Source organism: Lissotriton helveticus, chromosome 8 (genome assembly GCF_964261635.1).
Source record: "Lissotriton helveticus chromosome 8, aLisHel1.1, whole genome shotgun sequence".
Taxonomy (NCBI): Eukaryota; Metazoa; Chordata; class Amphibia; order Caudata; family Salamandridae; genus Lissotriton; species Lissotriton helveticus.
Genome location: NC_136069.1, coordinates 1,199,972,344 through 1,199,994,093, shown reverse-complemented (window position 1 = coordinate 1,199,994,093; position 21,750 = coordinate 1,199,972,344).

Here is a 21,750-nt window from a genome sequence, read left to right as displayed (position 1 = left end):
TTTTGCGGCAAATTCGCGAGATTCGCGGATCACGAAATTGCCGAAAATTCGCAAATTTGGTGAGCGGAATGGATTTTTGGCCCATGCTTAACATTTATATATACAGTCCTTTGCTTTGCCCAGGTTTATGAAGTGCAGTTGTGCTTATGTGGTATGCTTAGTAATCATGTGCTGTGCAAATGGTGAACATCATATATTGTACAAGACTGTGATTCCCTACATTAGTATCTACCCTCTCACTGGAGTAGGCCTTCACGTTTGTGTCACAGACGTCTGTATAACCTTTGACATGCCAAGAAAATATTAATTTGACCTCTTTTGTTGCTCCCTCTTACTCTGGAGCTGGAAGCCTGGAAAAAACCTGTGATCAATTCCCTGTGCTGGCTGGGAACATATAGTTTGAAGATAGGGGAGCTTCTAACTATGCCCCCCACCAACTCCTCAATCCTCTCGAACCTCAGCAGCACCAGTTACGAGGAGTTTGATTTATCATGCCATCTCTAGTTCTTTTTTCCCTAAGGCTAACAAAAGAGTTGCACTAGTGGTGAAGGTCCTGCTACTGTGTGCCTTAGAGTACCCAGGCTACCCAGAGAAGAGGCAAACTGCTCTTGACTTGAGAACATGAATAAGACCCAACTGACTGCAATCTACATGGAAACCACCTCAATGAGAGAGTCTGCTTAGAATCCATGGGTATCTGGACCTAAACTGTCTTGGCCTGAACCTGAGAGCCAAATTTAATATATGCAAGGTAAGGGGCTAAGGACATGCAAGAGTCACTGTGAGACTATGCCTGGTGGTGAACCTGTAGTAGTCCTTCAACTTAATCCCCTGTGGACTCGTTCATTTGGAAGGTAATAGTCACCTGCACTTGTGATCAAGGGTGGAAAGAAAATGCAGTACAAACTAAGTTGAAGAATCCCCTTTGATTTTACGGGAGCCTGCTATTTTCCAATTCTGAACCTCAGAGGAACTTTGACCAGTCATCAAACAAAATGAGATTCTTATGACCCTTTAACCTTAAACCAGGATGTCACCAGGATGTCCTTAAAGGAAAACTGATTACTGGTGTCACAGAGCCATCTGAAAAGCTTTTTTTTTAGTATTTTATTTTTTATTCCAACCGGCAGAGTTTGACATTTGACAGTAAATCTCAATGATCAACATTAGGGTACAATTCACATCCATTAAACACAACATAAATACTCAGCAGACAGGTACAGTATAGGGCCTATATAATGTGGTACAAATACATCGTATGTTATTGGCATTAGAAATCTCCACAACTCTACCAAACATATATTTGCACATCCCTTTCAATGCCATATTAGTATGACAATCCCACACCTCAATTTATATTTCCATCTAACATGCAGCCCAATGATAAAGTAGTTAACTGGCATCGTTTTGCAAGTATTGCACGAATGGTTCCCAAAAGTCTCAGGGTCGGGACGCCAATGGTATGCCTTCCGCATATGTCTCTAGTGTTGTCTTGCAGTATGTCATGTCTGTTATCCAGTCTTTCAGTCTAGGTGACTTTTTCCCCACCCATTTCATTGCCACTCGCCGTTTTGCAAGGAGAAACGACACTGCCAAGAACTTCCTGCGCCTAGCGTGTTTGAGCTTCTGAATACCTAGCAGACAGGTCAAGGGTGAATTTGGAATGCGCTCAGAGAGCATGGTACTCAATGCGTCAGTGACCACGTTCCAATACAGCTGCAGGCCAGGGCAGGACCAGGCCACGTGTGTAAAATCTGCACCCACCATGCCGCAGCGGTGGCAGGAGTCAGTGTCCCGGAGATCCAATTTGTGTAGTTTTAGTGGGGTGTAGTAGATCTGGTGAAGGCATTTGAAGTGTATAATGCGCAGATTACAATTTGAAGTGAGAAGTGTGAGTTGCGTACAGCTATATTGCCAATCCTGTTCGTCGATAGGTTCACCCAGTGACCTCTCCCATCTATCCTCTGCCTTCGAGGGCATGTCAGCCTGTTCATTTTGAGCTGCAGTGTATAACCGGGACACTAAGTGTTTCCGAGTAGGGGCCGTCAAGAGTACTTGGAGAGTCAACAATTGTTCAGGCTCAGTGTGGAACGTGTCGTATAGCGCCCTTATGTCGCTCGAAAGCGCAGGTATATAAAGTTTTTCATGGGGGTCTGATGCGCACATAAGGCAGAGTCTGACCAATTAATACATTTGTTATGTGGGAAGGCTTGACCTATAGTCTGAAATACCATTTCCTCCAGTATTGTCTGCAGGCTTGATTCTTGAGTCACCGTCAGCCGGGGGTGGTGAGCTGTTGGCAGAGCCCGCGCATATATTGGTAATTTATTCGCTCTGCAAGCCAGTGCATGACTCGCTCTTGAGGTAGTTTTAGCCAGTTTAAACTTGTTGTGTGGTGTGTGTCGTATTGGATGGGCCAGCAGCGTCATCAACGGTGTAGGATAGACACTATCACTTTCCACCGCAACATGTGGAATACAGGCATTTGGTCTTGTCCAATAATGTGCGTGTTGGGCCTGCGCACAGATGTAATAGAGTTGAAAGTCGGGCGCTTCAAAACCTCCCAGATGATATGGTTGGGTCATGATTTTCCAGCTGATTCTGGATTGTTTACCAGCCCAGGTCAGCCTCTGGAGTACAGAGCGTAGTCTGTCAAAAAATGAGTTGGTTAGCCAAATAGGGACATTCCAGAATAGGTACAGGAATCTGGGTAGGATAATCATTTTCTGGAGCGCTATCCTGTCTGCCAGTGAAAGCGGCATTTTAATCCACCTCTCCACCTGGTCTTCTAATTTGGACATTGCCGTGCCATAGTTTTCTCGGATGACCACCTCTGGGTCTCTGTGTATCCAGATCCCCAAATACTTGACCGGGTCAACACACCATTTCAAAGGGCAGTCTAGTTCTGGATCCACCGTACATTCAGTGAGCGGGATCACTGCGGATTTGTCCCAGTTTATGCTTAGACCTGCATATTGTTCATATTGTATGTATTCCCTGATCAGGGGGGGCAGATTCTTGTCCGGGTGCGTGGTATATAGGACCATATCATCCGCATATAGCGAAATGCCAAGTGGTCGGAATGTAAATTGTAAAGCCGCGGTGTAATGTTTTTGCCGAATCTTACAAGCCAATGGTTCAAGTATCAAGGCGAAGAGCATGGGTGACAGCCGGCACCCCTGCCTCGTCCCTCTTGTAACCAAGATGGGGGGAGATGTCAAGCCATTGATTCTAATCCCTGCTTTTGGCGCTGCGTATAATAGGGAAATCCATTTCAGAAAGGGTTCCGGGAACCTCATCTTTCGTAGAGTGACAAATATGAAGCCCCATTCCACGGAGTCAAATGCATTAGCTGCATCCAGCAAGGCGGCAGCAGCAGGCACCTCCGGGTCCAAGTGGTGGCATATAGAGAAAATGGTGCGCAGGTTTTGGGCCGTGGATCGTGTAGGCATAAAGCCCGCCTGATCAGGTAATCCAGGTTACAAAGGAGTGGTTGTATTCTATTTGCTATGATTTTCGCCAATATTTTCAGATCAATGTTAATCAAATATAGCGGCCGGTATGATTCACAGTACTGTGGGTCTTTCCCCGGCTTTGGGAGCACTATCAGCAATGCTTCCGAGAGAGTGTGCGGAAGTGCACCTTCCTCATAGGCTTCCTCAAGCATTTCCGTGCGGCATGAGCAGGTCACGATATTCTTTATAAAATTCTCCCGGAAGCCCATCTAGGCCCGGGACTTTATTATTAGGAAGAGAATTGAAGGCATCGAGTATTTCTTCCTTAGAAATCGGCAGACAAAAATACCGTCTATGAGTATTCGACAGCCAGGCAAGGCCTATGTCGTCGAGGTAGTTCCATATATCTGTATCTGGGGGAGTAGCTCTAGCCGTGTATAATTGTGTATAGTAGTCGGTGAAGCATTTGAGTATGGCTGGTGTGTCATAAACTTGGGTATTCCCTGCGTCCCTAATGTCAGTAATGAGTGCCGTATTGTGAGCAGGTCTGATTTTATACGGCAAGGCCCTGCCAGGTCTACCACCCTCGCCATAACTGCGTGCCACGTATTTACGTGAGAGGTATTTGAGTTTGTCAGTAGCAAGATCATTATATACGTCTATCTGCCTCCGTAAGTCCGCCAGTAGTGCGTCAGAGGGCTGTATCTCGCAGCTGAGTTCAAGGGTCTGGATGGCCTTTTCAGTATTTTCCAATTGCTGCTGAATATCACGCAGTATACCCGCATGTGCAGCTTTGCAGTGGCCGCGTATCGTAACCTTAAAGGCTTCCCAGAGAGTTTGTGTGCTATGAACTGAGCCAGTGTTAGTCTCAAAGAATGTCTCAATAGCCTGACGTAAGTTCTCTCGGAATACCTGATCTTGTAGCGCCGTGGGGTGCAGCCGCCACGTAAATTGTCTCGGAGTGTGCATCGGGATTTTCAATCTGAGTAGAACCGGTGCGTGATCGGAAAGGGTCCTAGACATGTGTGTCACCTCAACAGTCCATGTGCAGATATCTTGAGTGACTAACCAGTAGTCCAGTCTGGACCATGTGAGGCGTGTTGCCGAGAAGCAGGTACCCTCTCGTTTAGTAGGGGTTCTCTGCCTCCATATGTCCACCAAATTCCAGTCCAACATCCCATCCAGCAAGAACTTAGCCGAATGCCTGCCATACCGGTCTACGCAAGATGATCTGTCCATTGCAGGGTCTAGACATGTATTAAAATCTCCTCCCCAGACTATAGTGTCAGACTGTAATTCCCTCAGCTTCGACCAGAGCTGGGCATAAAAAGCGGGATCATCCGTGTTCGGGCCGTATACATTCGCAATTGTTATTGTTGTGCCCCCGTAGTTTCCCTGCAATATCACATAGCGCCCTTGGTCATCCCGTATAGATTTAATGTGTGTGAATGGTGTGGACCGTTTCACCCAAATTAAGACTCCCCTGGCATACGAAGAATAGGAGGATACCAGCGGAAATGATGCCCACCTAGTGCCTATGTGGTGTTCCCTGCTATCAGTCAGGTGTGTTTCTTGTAAGCAGGCCACATCAATCTTGTGTCTATCTAAATATAGCAGTACTCGGCGTATTTTCTGTGGGTTGTGTAGTCCCCTCATGTTCCACGAGAGAATAGAGAGCGGCCTGCTGTCTGTCAAAGTGTCACCCATGTCGTGCATTGAGAGCAAGGGCTGAACCTATCGGAGTTATCTCGGACCCCCCACCGTCATGTTGTTGACGCGCGATGGTCACAAATGGTACAAATATCTGTCTGCCAGTCAGAGCTTTCTGTTTCCCCCTCACCTCCCCCTCCCACTCCACCACCCCAAACTCGGCGGAAACATTTCTACCCACAACAACTATCATTTCCCCCCGTGATCAAAACGAAAAAAAATGAAGAACAACAAAAGTCTATAAATTGCGCGGTGCTCGCATGCGGGTCGGAGCTGCCCACCCGTTACTTGTAACCAAGGTTACATGAGTCTGAGCCCAACTCAAGATAGGTACATCTAGTCCCCACATATACACACCTTAACACTTTTAAAAGGCCACCAAGGTGATAATAGAGACCTGTTAAACAAGATTAAAGCCGCCAGTGACCCCAGCACATCTCGAAATGCAAGTAGGCCCCTCAACATAGTAAAGTAGTGTTCACTTATCTGGTGATGACTTCAGCCGCCCACATACGTGCATATCAACAATGTCCAATGCCTCTGAGGTGGAGGGGTTCACAAGACAGCGCAACTGTCCATTGGTGCCAGCCCGTTCTCGGGGCGATGTTATTCCACATCAGATAAGATCGGCTGCTCTCCCTGTTCACTCCGGGGCAATCTTCGTCGCACGCTCGACTTCGCCCCTTGTTTCAGGAATTTCTGCACCTCTGCCGTGTCGTTGAAGATCCGAGTGTTGCCTTCCTCCGTGATTTTGAGCCTCGCTGGATATAGCATTGCATAGGGGATGCCAAGGTCACGTAATTTCTTCTTTACCTCCATGAATTTCTTTCTTGCTTCCTGTACCGCTCAGGTGAAGTCTGGGTACAGAGACAGATCCATCCCCTCATAGGTCAGCTTACCAAGTTCTCTGGCCTTCCGTAGTGCCGCATCGCGGTCAATGTAATTCAGTAACTTGGCTATAATAGGCCTCGGCCTGGATCCGGCAGGCGGCTTCGGAGCCAGCGACTTGTGTGCCCTCTCAACGATAAACACTGTAGAGAATGTGTCGCGACCCAGCAAGGCAATCAACAGTTTCTCAACATATAGTTCCATCTGGCCCGTAGCTGTGGTTTCCGAAACTCCCATTAGGTGGATGTTGCATTGTCTAGATCTGACTTCCAAGTCCTCCGCCTTCGCAGCCATTACCACCATCTGCTTCTCCAGCCTCGTTTGTTTTGCATCCATTTGCGTCTGAGTGTCCTCGGCCTCCGATATCCGTCGTTCCGCCATGTCAATGCATTCAGTGTGCTTATCTAGACGCTCCGACATACGGTCCACTATATGTTAGGGAATCTATCTTACCATCTATGTACGCAAGGGAGGTCTGGATCCTGTGGAACATGGATTGGATGGTGTCATTTGCTGTCCTGCTGGCCTCCAACGTCGTAGGCGCGGACGGGGTCTGCGATCCCGCGACATCCTGCTGGTGCTTCTTCGCCTGTTCGAAGGTTAATTTTGACTGGTTGTGGTCTGGTTTCCCCATAGTGTAGTGTGTACAGGATACAGTCTCTGTGGGTAAGCAAGCAGCCCCTGAGGAGGCGCTGGGAAGACATTGTAATCTCTCCTGCTATGTCCATGGTGACCAATTGGCTTTGCGGCAATACCGCGTGGGCGTCCCACCAACCTGGGACAACAGCGCCTCCACTGTATGATATCGTGGCTATCTCTGACACGGTTCACTGCTGCCCCCGAGGTCCGTGTCATGGCAATCCTCCACTCTACTGGCACATAAATGTTTATTGGGGCTGGTTTCGGAGTGCATATAGCGGTCTCTAAGGGCATTTCAAAGGGGCCGTAGGCGTCCAAGGCGAGAAGAACGCGGCAGCTCCCAGGTAGGCCCAGACCACGCGCACAGCAGCGCGGCGGTCGCGCCCCACCTCACCACCGGGAACAGTCAAGGAGCGGGGTGTCTTCTACTGTGAAAAGTGGGTATTTATGAGCATATGCAGCCTCACCTTATTCACCGTGTAGGTGGAATCCGTCCATACACAACGTCCTAGATGCACGTCTCCCTCGATCTCATCAAGGGGGCCCAAGGGGGCAGCCGGTCCGTGGCAGTCCCGTGAAGGTTTGGTTCTCCAAAGGAGTCGGAAGGAGCTGAGGATGCCGCGATTGTCTCTCACCGCCAACAGGCCCAGCGGGGGTTAACACGTGGTGTCGAGGGCAGCTTCTCGCTGTTGTCACGTCTGCCCCTGTGTGCGCGAGCTGTGTCTCGCCCCTACAGGTCTTCTCCCAGCGTCCGCTCGTCAGGGTCGCACTCCCGGCCGCCACTGCCGGGAAAGGATTTTCCGCCCGCCTTACATCGCGTACGTCACGGCAGCTACTCCACGCAACTCCGAGGTTTCAGGTCCGCAGCGGCGGCACCAGGCCCCGGGTTTGTGTCGATGTCTCTTCGCACTGGGGTCGCAGCTGATGTTTTAACCCCGGGCGTTCGGTGCCCCAATGTTTCTGGCTACTGTGGAGCGCAGGTAGGGAGGTAGATGAAGGATGGTTTTTTAGGATTGTATGGGCTCAGGCGAGGAGCTCTCTTAAGGTGCGGCCATCTCGCTTGCTGGCTAGCTCCGCCCCCGAGCCATCTGAAAAGCTTAAAGGAATATGAACACTCTTATTGAAAGCCTCCCAGTGCACTGTGAGTTTTAGGTAATAGGCCCACTGCACAGTGAATGGGGCCTGGATACTCAAATGAAACGTCATTCAACTGAGAAAGAAGCAAGTTATAACTAGCTACTCTAAAACATAACAGATACAGAGTTTTGCACAAGCAACAAGTATAGTTCATAGTGTCATTCACCCAGTAGCTTCATATGTAGCACTACATTATTCAGCAATTAAGTGCACAAGAAAGCATAACATCTTCTAGAGGGCCCCACGAATGAGACAAGAGCAGCAAAACAAAAGAGTTGATACCACACTAAAACGCAATCCGCAAAAGTCCAAATGCAGTTAATTTTAATATGCAGTACTTATCACCAATCTCCTTAGATACTCTTTGGTGTCCGTTTCACATTGAAGGCATTCGAGTTCCACACTCCCAACCTGAGAGGTTGTTCTGCAAAGAGCCCTCCAGAGGGGCCTTTGGGGCACTGCAGTGTCGGCCCATCAAAGAGCATAGCCCGATGATGAAGCATGCCACCTTTGGGTGGATGAGGGCTTGTGCTCTACATAGCTAACATTTCAAAAGACATACTTGGATTTAGATACCTAATATACTATCTAGGACCCCTAGTGGAACGGTGTACTTAATTAACATTAAGCAAGAAGAACCACAACTTGCAAAAGTCATTGCAATAGTGCAATTATAGTTCATCAAATACTGGAGAGAGACATGGGGCCATATGTATCAAAATCCTCTTTTGCGATTCTCAAATAGCGTTTTTTTACGAATCGCTATTTGAGAATCGCAAAATGCTATGTATGTAGGATTTGCAATACATTTTACGAATCCTCCATATTCCTTAATTGCGAATCTCAAATTGCGATTCGCAATTAAGGAATACCTCCCCATTCATTCCTATGCAATTGCAAAATAAGGAATTGCGATTAAATCCAAGAACAATGTGATGTAAAAAGCAGGTCCAGAATCCAATGTTGGTCCGATTAAATTCTTTATTGGTTGATCCAGACATGAAAATCCAAGTACACAAGTGAAATACTCTTAGCCTATGTATATTATAATAACAGGGCAAAGGGCACGTACACAACTAAACTACTATCGAAGACCAAGCCGTGGTCTATAGTTTTAGCCAACGGAGGAACAAGAAGGCATATGTTTACCGTTTGCTTTAATAAGCCAGAATCACTAGGTTTTGATACCCCTTTTTTTAAATTAACAGACAGATAAAGGGGTGAGATTAGTTTCCATGACAACAGTGTATTACAGAGTGCTCCCCATCCAGGAATATAAGCAGCATAACCTTTCTCAATATGGAGTACAGAACTGTATAGACATGGCGCTATGGTTGATCAATACCAATGAGAGAGTAAGTTATTTTATCATGACTCTATGTCTACAGGTATGCCAGGAGAAGACAATTTTATCAAGAAAACCCTGCAGAGTGAACGACATTGGTTTTGATTACAGGTAATAAATAGCCAATCTGTCTCATAAAATACTGAGTAATAATATATAAAATAACAGAATAGTGAGTATTATGTATACATAATACAGAAAATTACATCCACGGTACAGCTAAAATTCCAAGACGCTGTGTGGTCATTATTCGCTATCCAGTCGCAACACATCTGTTGATTCAAACAGGCACCTGCGACTTGTCCTGCTGACCTTTACATATAATATAAAGCAAGTCAAACTCTATTTATGTCGGACAGTTTCTGACCTTAAGACTGGTAGCAAATGTATAGTTTTTTTAATATATATATCTTTTGCCCAAATAGTACATTTTTTTTATCTGACAAGACGGTGGCTGCAATGCAAGTCCATTATTCCTAAACATTTTTTCAGGGGGTAGGTCTAATTTAGTTACTACCTATTTCAGATTCATGAATTCTTTAACTCTTTGATCGATAGAGGTAGTATTTATCTTTCTTTGACAACATATAGGTTTTAATACTTGGGCTATCTTCAAGATCCCATCCCATCTTTCTCTTGACATAAGTCTGAGGAAAAGAATAATAAAAACTCAGCGTTGTTAACAATAGAGGTATGATATTCAAATTGATGTCCTTAGCCTATTCATGTTGACGTAAACTGTTATTAAATTTATACTGAACTATGGGATTTAAGTTAGTGTAATCTATGCCTTTTGAAGATACTATTGTGTTTTTTAATAAAATAGGTTTTTTTTAATAAAATATTTTTCTGATGTTATGAGAGGCTCTATGGGGGGGTTGTGGTTACCAAGATAATGCTCTTGGTCCTTGCTTAATGTTAAGAGTATAATATGACTATTGTAGAGGTGGTGTCAGCAACACAAGTATATATAAATAATAAAATACTTCCACTGTCTAGAAAACTGTCTAGAAATCTGTCCTGAAGAAGGTAAACATCATTCAAAACACCGAAACGCCGTGTCGACTTTGTTTTCTAATAATACTATAATTAAATGTTTTAAGCACTTATGTTTTTAACCTTTTGATTGTAATAAATAAATGAAAACATTTTTAATATCATTTCTCTTGGTTCTGTGGATTAATTATACTGTGTGGTTTGCTGACATGCCTTTTAAATTATGTTGGTATGACAATCATTGAATGGCAATAGGCCTTGTCATAAAATCTTGGGGATTTCTGTGCCTCTTAATTGGGACACTGTTTGTACTCGCAAATCTACCCTGTCCCTATTTTAAAAAGTAGGGTACCTCACTTGTTTGTTACATTTTCCTCAAATTACACACATTTTACACACTCAACCATCTAACAGCAGCTTTGTTCAATAAGTTCTTTGGATGGAGGGCTGCATATGCCATTTTATAAATGTATAAATCTGCTCAAATAAGACGTATATGTGTGAGGAATAGTATACAAAGAATAAGTAAATATGCAACAAACACCACTAATGTTTCAAATGTGCTTTTATGGAAATTTTTACTAAAGTGTGACAGCACAGAACAGCAACCAAAGCTGCAGTGCTGCATTGTGTCAAAGAGATAGTGAAAAACAGCACCATATCCAATACGATACAATGCTGTTTTCTCTCCCCCACTGCTGTGTGTCAACACACACACCCTTGCACTATAGAGCAAGGATGTGCCTCTGGTGCCATAGAGCAAGAATGTGTGGATTCTGTCAAGCACAGATTTTGTACTGGAAGGTAACCCTCCCAGTACAAATACTATGCTTAATACGTATGATGCTTTGCATGCATGCTGTACAATGCAGCACACATGAAAGGTTTGAATAGCATGTACAAGTTAAAACATTTCTCCTCTGTTACTCCTGCCTTGAGGAGGTGTAAGGTGCTGTTGAAAATCACTGTGTAAAATTGTTAGTAGATAATGATTTGCATCAAAAACCATGGGTAGCAGCATGGGAACGCCCTTGTACCACCCATGGCAGGTCACCTTGACACAAATTACTTTGAGTTACCCCTCTTTCCTTTGCAAATCCTGATTTGAATTGAAACTAAATTCAACAGCAATGCTTTGTGCTGGGTTTGGATTACAAAGGTAGAGCAACCCCAGTGCAAAGTGTAAGTAAATCCAGGTCCTAATATTCAGAATATATTTAACAGCAGACAAAACAGTACCATTTATGTTTTCGATATTATGGTACAACTGCAGCTTAGTAGTATTATTAGAAATAGTCTATGTTGTTCTCCTTCATTACTCCTGAAAGACACATTGTTCAGCTCTAAATAAATCTTATTACAGATGTCACATGGGGCTTAAAACATTTCTTTTCAAAATGTATGTGATGAACGACCACATCACCTGGTCTCCCCTGCTAAAAACATACATTAAAAAAAATGAACATTTATGTTTAAGCAGCCGTTTATATTATCAGGGCAGGACTGTCAGAATAAGACAGATAGATCAGGCAAAACATTTAGAAAGACTGGGGCCCCGGACCAGAGCCTACTTTTCCCAAGCCTTAAAACATCTAAGGCTTGAGGCTTGACTTGTTCCCCAGAGAACTGCCCTGCTTCTTGAGGTCTGCTTTGTTCTCCGGAAAACTGCTCTGCTGCTTTAGGCATGCCCTAGTCTGTGAGAAAGCAGACAGAACATGCTCCCATCATCCTAGGCTACCTAAATGACGTCAAGGGTCAGATGACTGACCTCCTGTTCTGTGCCACAGGGACACAACAAGCTCCAGAGTCTTCCCTGCCACTGCCCTGCTGGCCTGTTGCAACTGGACCTCCTGGCCTCTGCTGGAGTAAGTTACTGATCTCCAAGAGGTGCCATTTGCGATAAGATACTTCCACATATGACAACCGCCAACACAAAGCGCCGGTGAACCTACTTTTCACGCTACAGTGGAAATCAGCAATACAAATTCTACACTTCATGCTACAGCAACAACAGCCTATGGTAACCGCTAATGAAAAGCTACATTAACAACCGTCCATGATGCCCTACCCAAACCTTGCATGGTAGTGAAGACCATCCACGACACCAGGCCTGCTCTTCGCACTACATCGATGACTAGCCATGATTTTCTCCCTGCTCCTCAAAGCCTCATCCACCATGAAGTGGACTTTTAGTGATGGACTTTAAAAGGTAACTTTTCCAGTGGGATAAACCTGGTCCTGTGATCCGGCCCATGCTCCATCGTGGTTGGCCTGAACTTGTGACTTTCCCCCAGACTAGAACGACTTGGTGACTGCGAGTGGTAATTTGTACTTTTAGAAGCTATACTTACCTTTAACTTTGAATCTTAATATCTCTGTTCCTATTGATTGTATTTGTGTCCCATTGGTCTTATTTTGTTTATTGAAATGCAATCTATTATTCAAAAGTTTTCTTGTGTTGTGTTTTCAACTTATTACTCTGTGTTGCATAGACGCACTATGCCTCTAAGTTTTAAGTCTGACTGCTTTGGACCAAGATACCAGAGTGTTAGGATCAGGTTAATTTTGTGACTTTTGTGGTTGACCCTAACAAGGATTGTGGATGTTGTGTGAGGGGGCTTCCATCCACCTCAACCAGTAATCCAAATTCCTACAGATCTTTGATTCATTTGATGTCTAAACTAAAACTTAATGGTCATTGCAGCGACTAGAAGAGGTAAACTAAAAGAATCAATGTTTTTAATTGCAGATGGGAGTTTTCTCGGTTGTGGGCATGGTATTTTATGAAGCAGATCTGATAACCCTACATGTATGATTACCTTCACGGTAAATTTAAACAAGAAGATAAAAATTAGAACGTCTTCCAAAAAACATAAATTGGTGCCAAAGCTGATGGATGGATGTATTGATGGTTTTCTATTTATTTGAGTGAATGAATGATTTGTTTACCTTGATATAGCTCTGTAATACTTTGAGATGCACCAATGCGTTTTTAGATTTGTAAGGGCTAAGGTCTAGGTCACTGTAGTAGTTGAATGATTGTACAGTAGATATCTAACACTACACAGTCGCTCATGGTGCTTAAATATTCTGGTATATCTGAAGGGTCCAAGATCCTGCAAAAAATTACTGAACCTTTCTGATACGGTCCTTAGCACAAATCCAAGCAAAATTTCTCATTCATAAATGGGTGTCCTAAGTGTCACTCGAGAATGCAAGATATCTAATTGAAATCGAATAAGGAAGAAAAAAGTCTAAAATAGTAAAACTTTATTTCCGAAGTAGAGCTTTCACACTTCTACAGTGAAATAACTGGACTGGAAAAGCAGTGCTCCAAGCTGACTGCACCAGCGCATTCATTTTCTGTCAGTCATCTGGGCATTACGCATAACCTGCATATGGTAGACAAATACAGTATCATCTTCGAGAAGATAGCTACGTACTTTGGTGTGAAGATACCAGAGGACTAAAATAGGGAAAATGGAGTTGTTATGCTCACTGTAAACAGAATCAAATGAATGTCTGTGTTTGTAAAGGGGCATGCTTGATCTGTGAGTAGCTGTTTCAGAGAAAAGGACAACTTGTTCCAGAAGAAAGTTAAATGGATAGTCGCTGCGTCCTGTGAATAGGAAAAATACTGCTGACAGCAGTGCCCCGTACAGCAAGTGCCACTGAGAGGCTGTTGAAAGATTTCATGAAAGAAACAGTAATAGGGGAGTCTGAAACCTGGCAACCTGGAAACAACCGATCCAGATGACCCTCACAATCCAGAATATTGAGGATATTTGGCAAGATTAACATTACTAAATACTTGTAATTATTACTGAATGCACATAAATCCGGATAATGTGAATTTCTGACTTCATCTGTAGCAGGGGTAGAGTGCAGACAAACATCGTCAAAAGGGTCAACTTCTGAGGATCTTCATCCTGCACCGTTACCACAACTGTCTCCAGACCACTTGAGGCCTACTGAAATATGTGGAATTCATTGTGGCTAAAGGGGTTACTATGTTTAATATTAATATGATGGACCTACCATGAAGCATTCCCTGCAGAAAAGGATGTCTCTATGGGATCACTTGGACAAGAAGAGAGCTAGAGCGGAGACACAGATTGACTATTTGAGGACGACACCTTAACACATGAAACAAGCACTTTTCTTTTATTTGCTCCTGCTTGCACACTTATCATGCACAAATGCTGTTTGCATAATACCAACATATTGGCTCTGCCGTTGCTTGTTATGATTGTGGCTTTAAAAGTCACATTGTACCTGCCCATCTGTTTCTTCAGGCTAAGAAATGGAACAAACAGATAGTTTTGTTTTGCTCCTGATAAAGGGCATCAAATGAATGCCGTGGTTTGTAAAGTGACTGTTTGAAAATAAATATGGACTGCATGTCCCCACGAGCAGTTATGTGAGCGACCAGGCGACAAATAATATGGTCTGGTACTTACCTAGGTCCCTTACTCCAACTGCCGGACACTACAGATTCTTGGGTAACAGATGTTGTTACATGGCTAACCTAACACAGTCTAATACACAAGACACTCCTACCGTAATGTAACAATGCATATATTTACTTTCTGTGTGTCCCATCTAGAGCCTACGGCAAGGTCAATGACTGGCAGCTCCCCTTATCCCAGTGTACTACCAATACTACTCCCGAAGTAAGGTTGCGCAGGGGGAACATCTTATCAGATGGATACTTTCCCCCGGGCCCCCCCTAGGCCCTGTGCCTTAAACTCCATTACGGGGGCTGCGGACTTCTGCATACTGGCTCCTTGATGCGCAGGCCCACTGGGAAGGATGACTCCCCCAGCCCCCGCACCCCGACAGCCTACTTACCATCTGTCACTACCCCTGGAGTTAAATGGTGCTGACCTCTAAGGACCGAAGACTATGCTTACCAATCATGACCTTACCGCCTGACCAAAGACACAAAACTAAATACAACAATATTTAACTGAAAGAGAAACTAAAAAAACCTCACACTTTTACTTATACGTGATTTCCAAATAATTACATTCAATAACTTTGCTACCTAAAAATAAAATGGTCAAGGGAAACAATTTCCCATACCACACAATACAAGTCCTTTCAACAACACTGCCTTAGGGGATGGTGGGTGGGAAAGAAAACAATTACGGGCCCTCAGCCGGCCCGGTGGATAGTCCTGTGGAGAGCAAGAAGAAGAGACTGTTCTGCTTCACACTTCTCCCTTATAAAGAGGGCGCCCAGGCTGACCGATCCAGACTGGTCTACTTGGGCGCAGGCTGGATGTTTGGATAGGAAGCACAGAAGTGCTTGCGATTCAAAGGTGCCGCCTCTTGCCTATTGATCATAAATATGGGAGGGAGTGCCACATTATTGCTGACTCTGCCTCCCCCCCTTCCTCTCCTAAAGCCGGGGACTAGTGCTACCGCCATAATGGCATCACGGGCTATGTTAGTCCTCGCCTTCCCCATACGGTCTGGTACTTACCTAGGTCCCCTACTCTAACTGCTGGACACTACAGATTCTGGGGTATGTATGGCACCTTCCTTCCCCAGGCAACAGCATTTGAAATCACACCAAAATATAATATTTTTGGATTGGGGTGTAACCCCCTCGGCCGTATTTATTAAAAATTACAAAAAACATTTTTAAAAAACATGATATACAAAATTTACGCAGAAAGTACAGACACATTGATAGAAAAATTTTGTTACAGGGCTAACCTTAACACAGTGTAATACACAAGACACTCCTACCGTAAATCTAACAATGCATATATTTACTTTCTGGGTGTCCCATCTAGAGCCTATTGCAAGGTCAATGACTGGCAGCTCCCCTTATCCCAGTGTACTACCAATACTACTCCCGGAGTAAGGTTGCGCAGGGGGTACACCTTATTGGACGGATACTTTCCCCCGGACCCTCCCACGCCCTGTGCCTTAAACTCCATTACGGGGGCTGCAGACCTCTGCATACTGGTGCCTTGAAGTACGTGCGTGAGGGGGTGGCCCCAGGCCCACTGGGAAGGATGACTCCCCCAGCCTCCGCACCCCGACAGACTACTTACCAGCTGTCACTACCCCTGGAGTTACATGGTGCTGACCGCTAAGGACCGAAGAATATGCTTACCAATCATGACTTTATCGCCACAGGCCAGCATAGTTGCCCGACTCCCTGGCCTCCCCCTCACTCACTAGGAAGGTCATGTACTGCACCCCATACTCTCCACCCAAGCTAGGATGGCCTCTATGAAAGCCTAATTACCTCTATGTGAGAGGTGCACCCCATCCTGCAGAAAGAAGTGTTCCCCCAGATGTATCTGTGTCCTATTGACCTTAATCTAGGGGTCCTGAATAACTTATCAAATTTGTTGTTGACTCGCTTTACCGAGTGATTCAACGCTCTTACTGACTCACCCCCCCCTCCACTGGACCTAGGGATCCTGCGAGACCCTGCGATTATCAACTGAGGACACTGCTTTGCTAGCCACCCCACTTCTGTGAGCAGATCTTCCACTAGCACCCTCCTGCCCAATCAGGCCAAGTCATTACCCCCTAGGTGCAGATCGCGGGTGGTCCCTTACTTGTTTTCAAAGTGCGGTTCACCAGCTCCCTGAATTGACCTACGCACAAGTCACCCTGTCCAACAAATTATAACCTACTCCCCAGCTGATGGGCCCTGGTCCTGACAGACCCTGAAAAGACATTTTTTAAATGGTGGACATATGAATGCCCTACCACCCAAATATCTTGATATTCTTGGAGCGAAGAGTGAACTTGCGCCATCACTTCTGTTGTTTGCTTGAAATTTGTTGTCTGACGTTCTTCCGGTTGGTGCTGTGGCTGATGAGTGAGAACAAGTGAAAGCCTCTCACCTGAGTCACAGGATGAAGAAACTGAAAGTAACATGGTAAAAAGAGAGCCAAGGTAAATGCATTGCTACACCGGCATGCTGAACACATCACAAACTGCAAATAGCACTATCTGATAGTGGACTACACCCTCCTTTCTGAGTCACAGGATGAAGGGAAGATGCAATTTGTATCTATAACGAACACTCACACCTTGCTAGAGCACGTGCAGCCGCACATACCTCTTATAACAGTTAGAGGACCACCTACCAATCCTCTTGAGATGCTCATCCCCCAGCCCTCTTGCTGCTGCTTCGGTGGTTGCCACTATCCTAAAAGAATGAGTCCCGAAGTCAGCAGTGTCTAGCCCAGCATTCTCCAATGCCAGAACCATGACTCTCTTGAACTGGAATATAGTGAGGGGTGACCTGTCCCTATGTATCAAGAGAGGCCCTCTCGTGACTTGTGCACGTTGGGCCATAATGGCCTCCAGCCTGTAGACAGGGCAACATGCATTGTTCCCTGCCCTGTGTAGTACTATGCTCTCCTCCCTTCCTTCCTGATCGCTTTTTGACTTTAGTATGAATCAGCACTGATTCCTTCCCTACGTTCACTTGTCCTATCTGTAGGCCACCCAGCCAATCTTTCTCATTCTTTGCCACTAGTTCACCTACCCTAAATGCACCGTAAAATGCAAGGCAGAATTCTGCTTGAAATAGGACCACCTCGCCTGGGGAAACACCAACTTGCGGCAGGGCCCCCGCTAGCTTCCCTAACGTTTCTAGTCCTATTGGTCTCCTGACATCTGGCTGTCCTCCCTGCAAATGTTGCCATCCTTTCAGTGCCATTCGCATCACAAAGTTCCTTGTGGGATCCCCTCTTCCACCTATCTTTGCAAAAAATGATATTGCAGTGATATGCCTCCTTGCCCCTGATACTGTGCATCTCTGTTACCTCATGAAAGCAAGATATGCCACCACTGATTTGGGGTTGTGCCACCTATGTTCCCACTGTTCCACCAAGAAAAGACAAAAATACCCAAAAGCCCCTTCATAAGCACTCCTGGCTCAGGGTGCTAGGCTCGCTGCCACGAGGTTCGATACTCGGGGGCACCAAGCTGCCAAAGCTGTTCTGGGAAAGGTGTTGGGTGCACCGCTGCCTCTGGGATGTGTGACCTCAATGCCTGCATTTTAAAATGAGACAATGCATCAGCTGCATGGTTCAAATACCTGGCACATGTTTAGCTCTAAAAAGGACATTCAATTTCATGCAATGTAACACAATTTCCTTCAACAAACGCAGCATCATGCTGCATTTAGCAATTTGGCTATTTATGCATTCTACCACTGCCATGTTGTCAGATCAGAATATTACAGACTGGTTCCTCAGTCCCTCAGCCCATACAGACAGTGCTACCAGGATAAGAAAAAGCTCTAGGAAGCTTATGTTACTTGTGAGCCCAGAGTTCTTCCACCAACCTGGCCATCGCTGAGCTACCCACTCACACCCCAGAATACCCCCAAAACCTTCGCTACCTGCTGCATCGGTCATCAAGCCCAGATCCGGGCTGGACCTGGGCGGGCTGGGCCTCACCACTCTCCCATTAAAGTCACAAAGGAATGCTTTCCAAATCAGCATGTCCAGTCTGACTTCGCCGGACAGCCTGGTGTGATGATGCTTCTCTCTGAGGCCTAACATGGCCCGCGTGATGGTACGGGAAAATATGCGCGCCATTGGGATTATGCATAGTACAAAATTCAATTGCCATACTACCTGCTGTAACTGGTGCAGAGTAACCTTATCCTTGTTGAGGCGGTGTTGCCATGCCACCCCAAAATCTTTAACCTTGTCAGCTAGTAATCTAGACACCTCTTGCACAGAATCTAGTTCAATACCCAGGAATTCATTTGTTGTGCTCAGACTCACTGTCTTACTGGGTGCCAAAGGCACACCAAAAACCTGCATAACGGTACAAAACTTTAACAGAGCTGTCCCGCATTCTCCTGAGTCTGGTGCACCTAGAAAAACAAAATGGTCCAGGTAATGCAGCACCCATTGATGCCCTGAGTCCCTCCTGAATGCCCACTCTAAAAAGGAGCTGAATTTTTCGAAGTAGGCGCTGGACACTGAGCAACGCCTTGGCATACATCTATCCACATAGTACTTGCCCTGAAATTGGAAGCCCAGCAAGTGAAAATCTGAAAGGTGGACCAGCAGTAATCTAAAAGCAGACTCAATGTTGGATTTAGCCAGTAAAGATCCCTGACCTAGCGACCTGAGCATGTCTATTGCTTGGTCAAAAGATGCATATTTCACACTACACAGTGTGTCTGAAAAGGCATCGTTCACCTAACTGCCCCTTGGCGCTGGAAAATTGTGGATCAGTCTGAATTCGCCTGGCGTTTTCTTAGGAACTACCCCTAGTGGTGAGCAAACAAAATCCTTCATTGGGACATCCTCAAAAGGTCCTGCCACCCTACCCAGGCTTATTTCCTTCTGGATTTTTGCTGCTGCTATACCTTCATTGGACCTAACTGGGAGCTGATTCCTGCAGTGTGCCACCCCATTGTAGCCCTGGGCTGGTATACTGAAACCTTCAACAAACCCTTCTTTGATCGTCCTGGCTGCTTCAGGGCAATTGTAAAATTCTAACCAGGGGATCATGGCTCTAACATTAACTGGGGATCTAGCCATTACTAAATGTTCCTCACTATTCTTGCTTTTTGCCCCCTTTTTCTCTGGATTTCTTGTGACACCTGGACTGGGGTGGGATGCGTTACCACCGAAACTACAGGAATGTCTGAATCTACATGTAGCTGGCGCTCTACTGCAGGTTCTCTTGTTATAATTAAAACAGACACCTTTTCTACCTAAGTTCCCTGTTTTTCCAGTGATCTCCCCTGTGTTACCGGCAGGGCCTGCCTTAAAGTGCTGGAACCGAACGCTGTCTGGTACCTGCCCCCACATGTTATCTGTTGGGCCCTGGACCAAATGTCTCAAATGAATATTCATATCAGTCTGGTTCCATCTTAGAGTTGGATCCTGTGCTTTAGCCCTCCTAAAGTCTTTATCATATTCCTTCCACCCATCACCCCCTTTTGTTGCGTGAGCTATGGTGATCCTGTTCTGATAACATGCCATCTCGGACCCTTCCTCCGGGAAATGCTCTAACACGACAGCCTTGTATATGGTGAAACCCTGTATCCAATTGGCCAGGTATCCTCCACCCTGTGTTTTATAAATATGTTTGCCCACTCTTTGTAATGTGTCCATTCATTGCTCTTCCTTGCCTTCTCCCTTATCAATCAGGAGGGAAAACATGCTAACATATTCCTCCTTCAAGATCTTTTCTTTAGTCTCTTGGGACAAATGACGCCTCAAATGTTCCCTCCCGGAGCACATCTCTCCCAAGCATAGTGGAGCCAATGTTGTACTCGTACCTGCTGGTGCTGCTGCATCAGCAGTCTTGCGCGCTTCTTTGTTCTTCAAATCGCTGACGGAACCAGGATGCCCTCGCCACCGGGGACCGCTATTGTGGCACTGGGTGTTGCACCCCTTGTTGGTACTGCCGGCACCTCATTTGGCTTCCCTTTACTTAACTCAGCCATTAATTTCTTTGCCCTTTCAATTGCATCGCCCCCACCGGAGGTCGCCCCCACAGCATGAGACCAGTTCCCCACCGTCTCCAGCCGGGGGAGCACTGCCGCCAGATTGGACGCTATGTCCGGCTGATCCAGTGTTGCATCCCCTGGACCTTCCCCTTGGGGGGGCACATGGACAATAGCTTGGCCCTCTGTTAGCCCCTCGGGCACTGTGTTACTTGGGCCCTCCTCGCCCTGAGGGCTTGGCGTAGGTGCCGGTGGTACCAGCACCTCCTCTCTTGGTGCCACCCCCGGGTCTTCAACCGCCCCCCTCCCGCTGGGCTTTGGCCTGTTGCGCTTTGGCAATAGCGGGGAGTAGGTTTTTGGCAGCACAATAGGCAGCTTGGGCCTCCCTTCTGGCACCTCTGGACCCTCTGTGTAATCACAAAGGAGCTCAGAGGGAAAAGACGGGTACCTACGGGATAGCCCTCCACTCAATTAGATCCAATACCAAAAAATCCCTGTACCCTGGACTTTAGTTAGCATCCGTCTAGTTGACCTGAGAACCAAATCTGCTGGACCACTACTTTGATTCCAACACCACCCACTCTCAATTCATGGTTAGGTGTATGTTCTCTAATGTCATACTGTCCAAACCAAACCACTGTTTGTAACTGTAAGTAGGAGAATCCGGGAAGAATTCAACTCGACACATCCAATGATGTCCATACCACTGAAACAGTCCATCAATCAAAGTAGTGGTCCAGCAGATTTGGTTCTCATGTCAACTAGACGGATGCTAACTAAAGTCCAGGGTACAGGGATCCTCTACCTTATCCTGTAACCTGCTGAGGGTCTGCTCCATTACCTGTACTTGTTGCATTATTGCTTCAAGCATGATGTCCGTGCGTGAGCGCTTCTCATTTTGCCGTACCTTATTTATTTATTTTATACAATTTATTGAGCGCACGATAACCCAAGGGTGTTTTGGCGATTGACAGAAAAACTGAAGGTTCAGATCTAAGAACATTGGTGGAGTCTAGTGATTAAATAGCCAAGTCTTTAGCTGCTTCCTGAATGATGTTGGTGTAGGAATGTTCTTGAGGTGACAAGGCAAGGTGTTCCATAATTTAGCCGTGGATCTGTCTC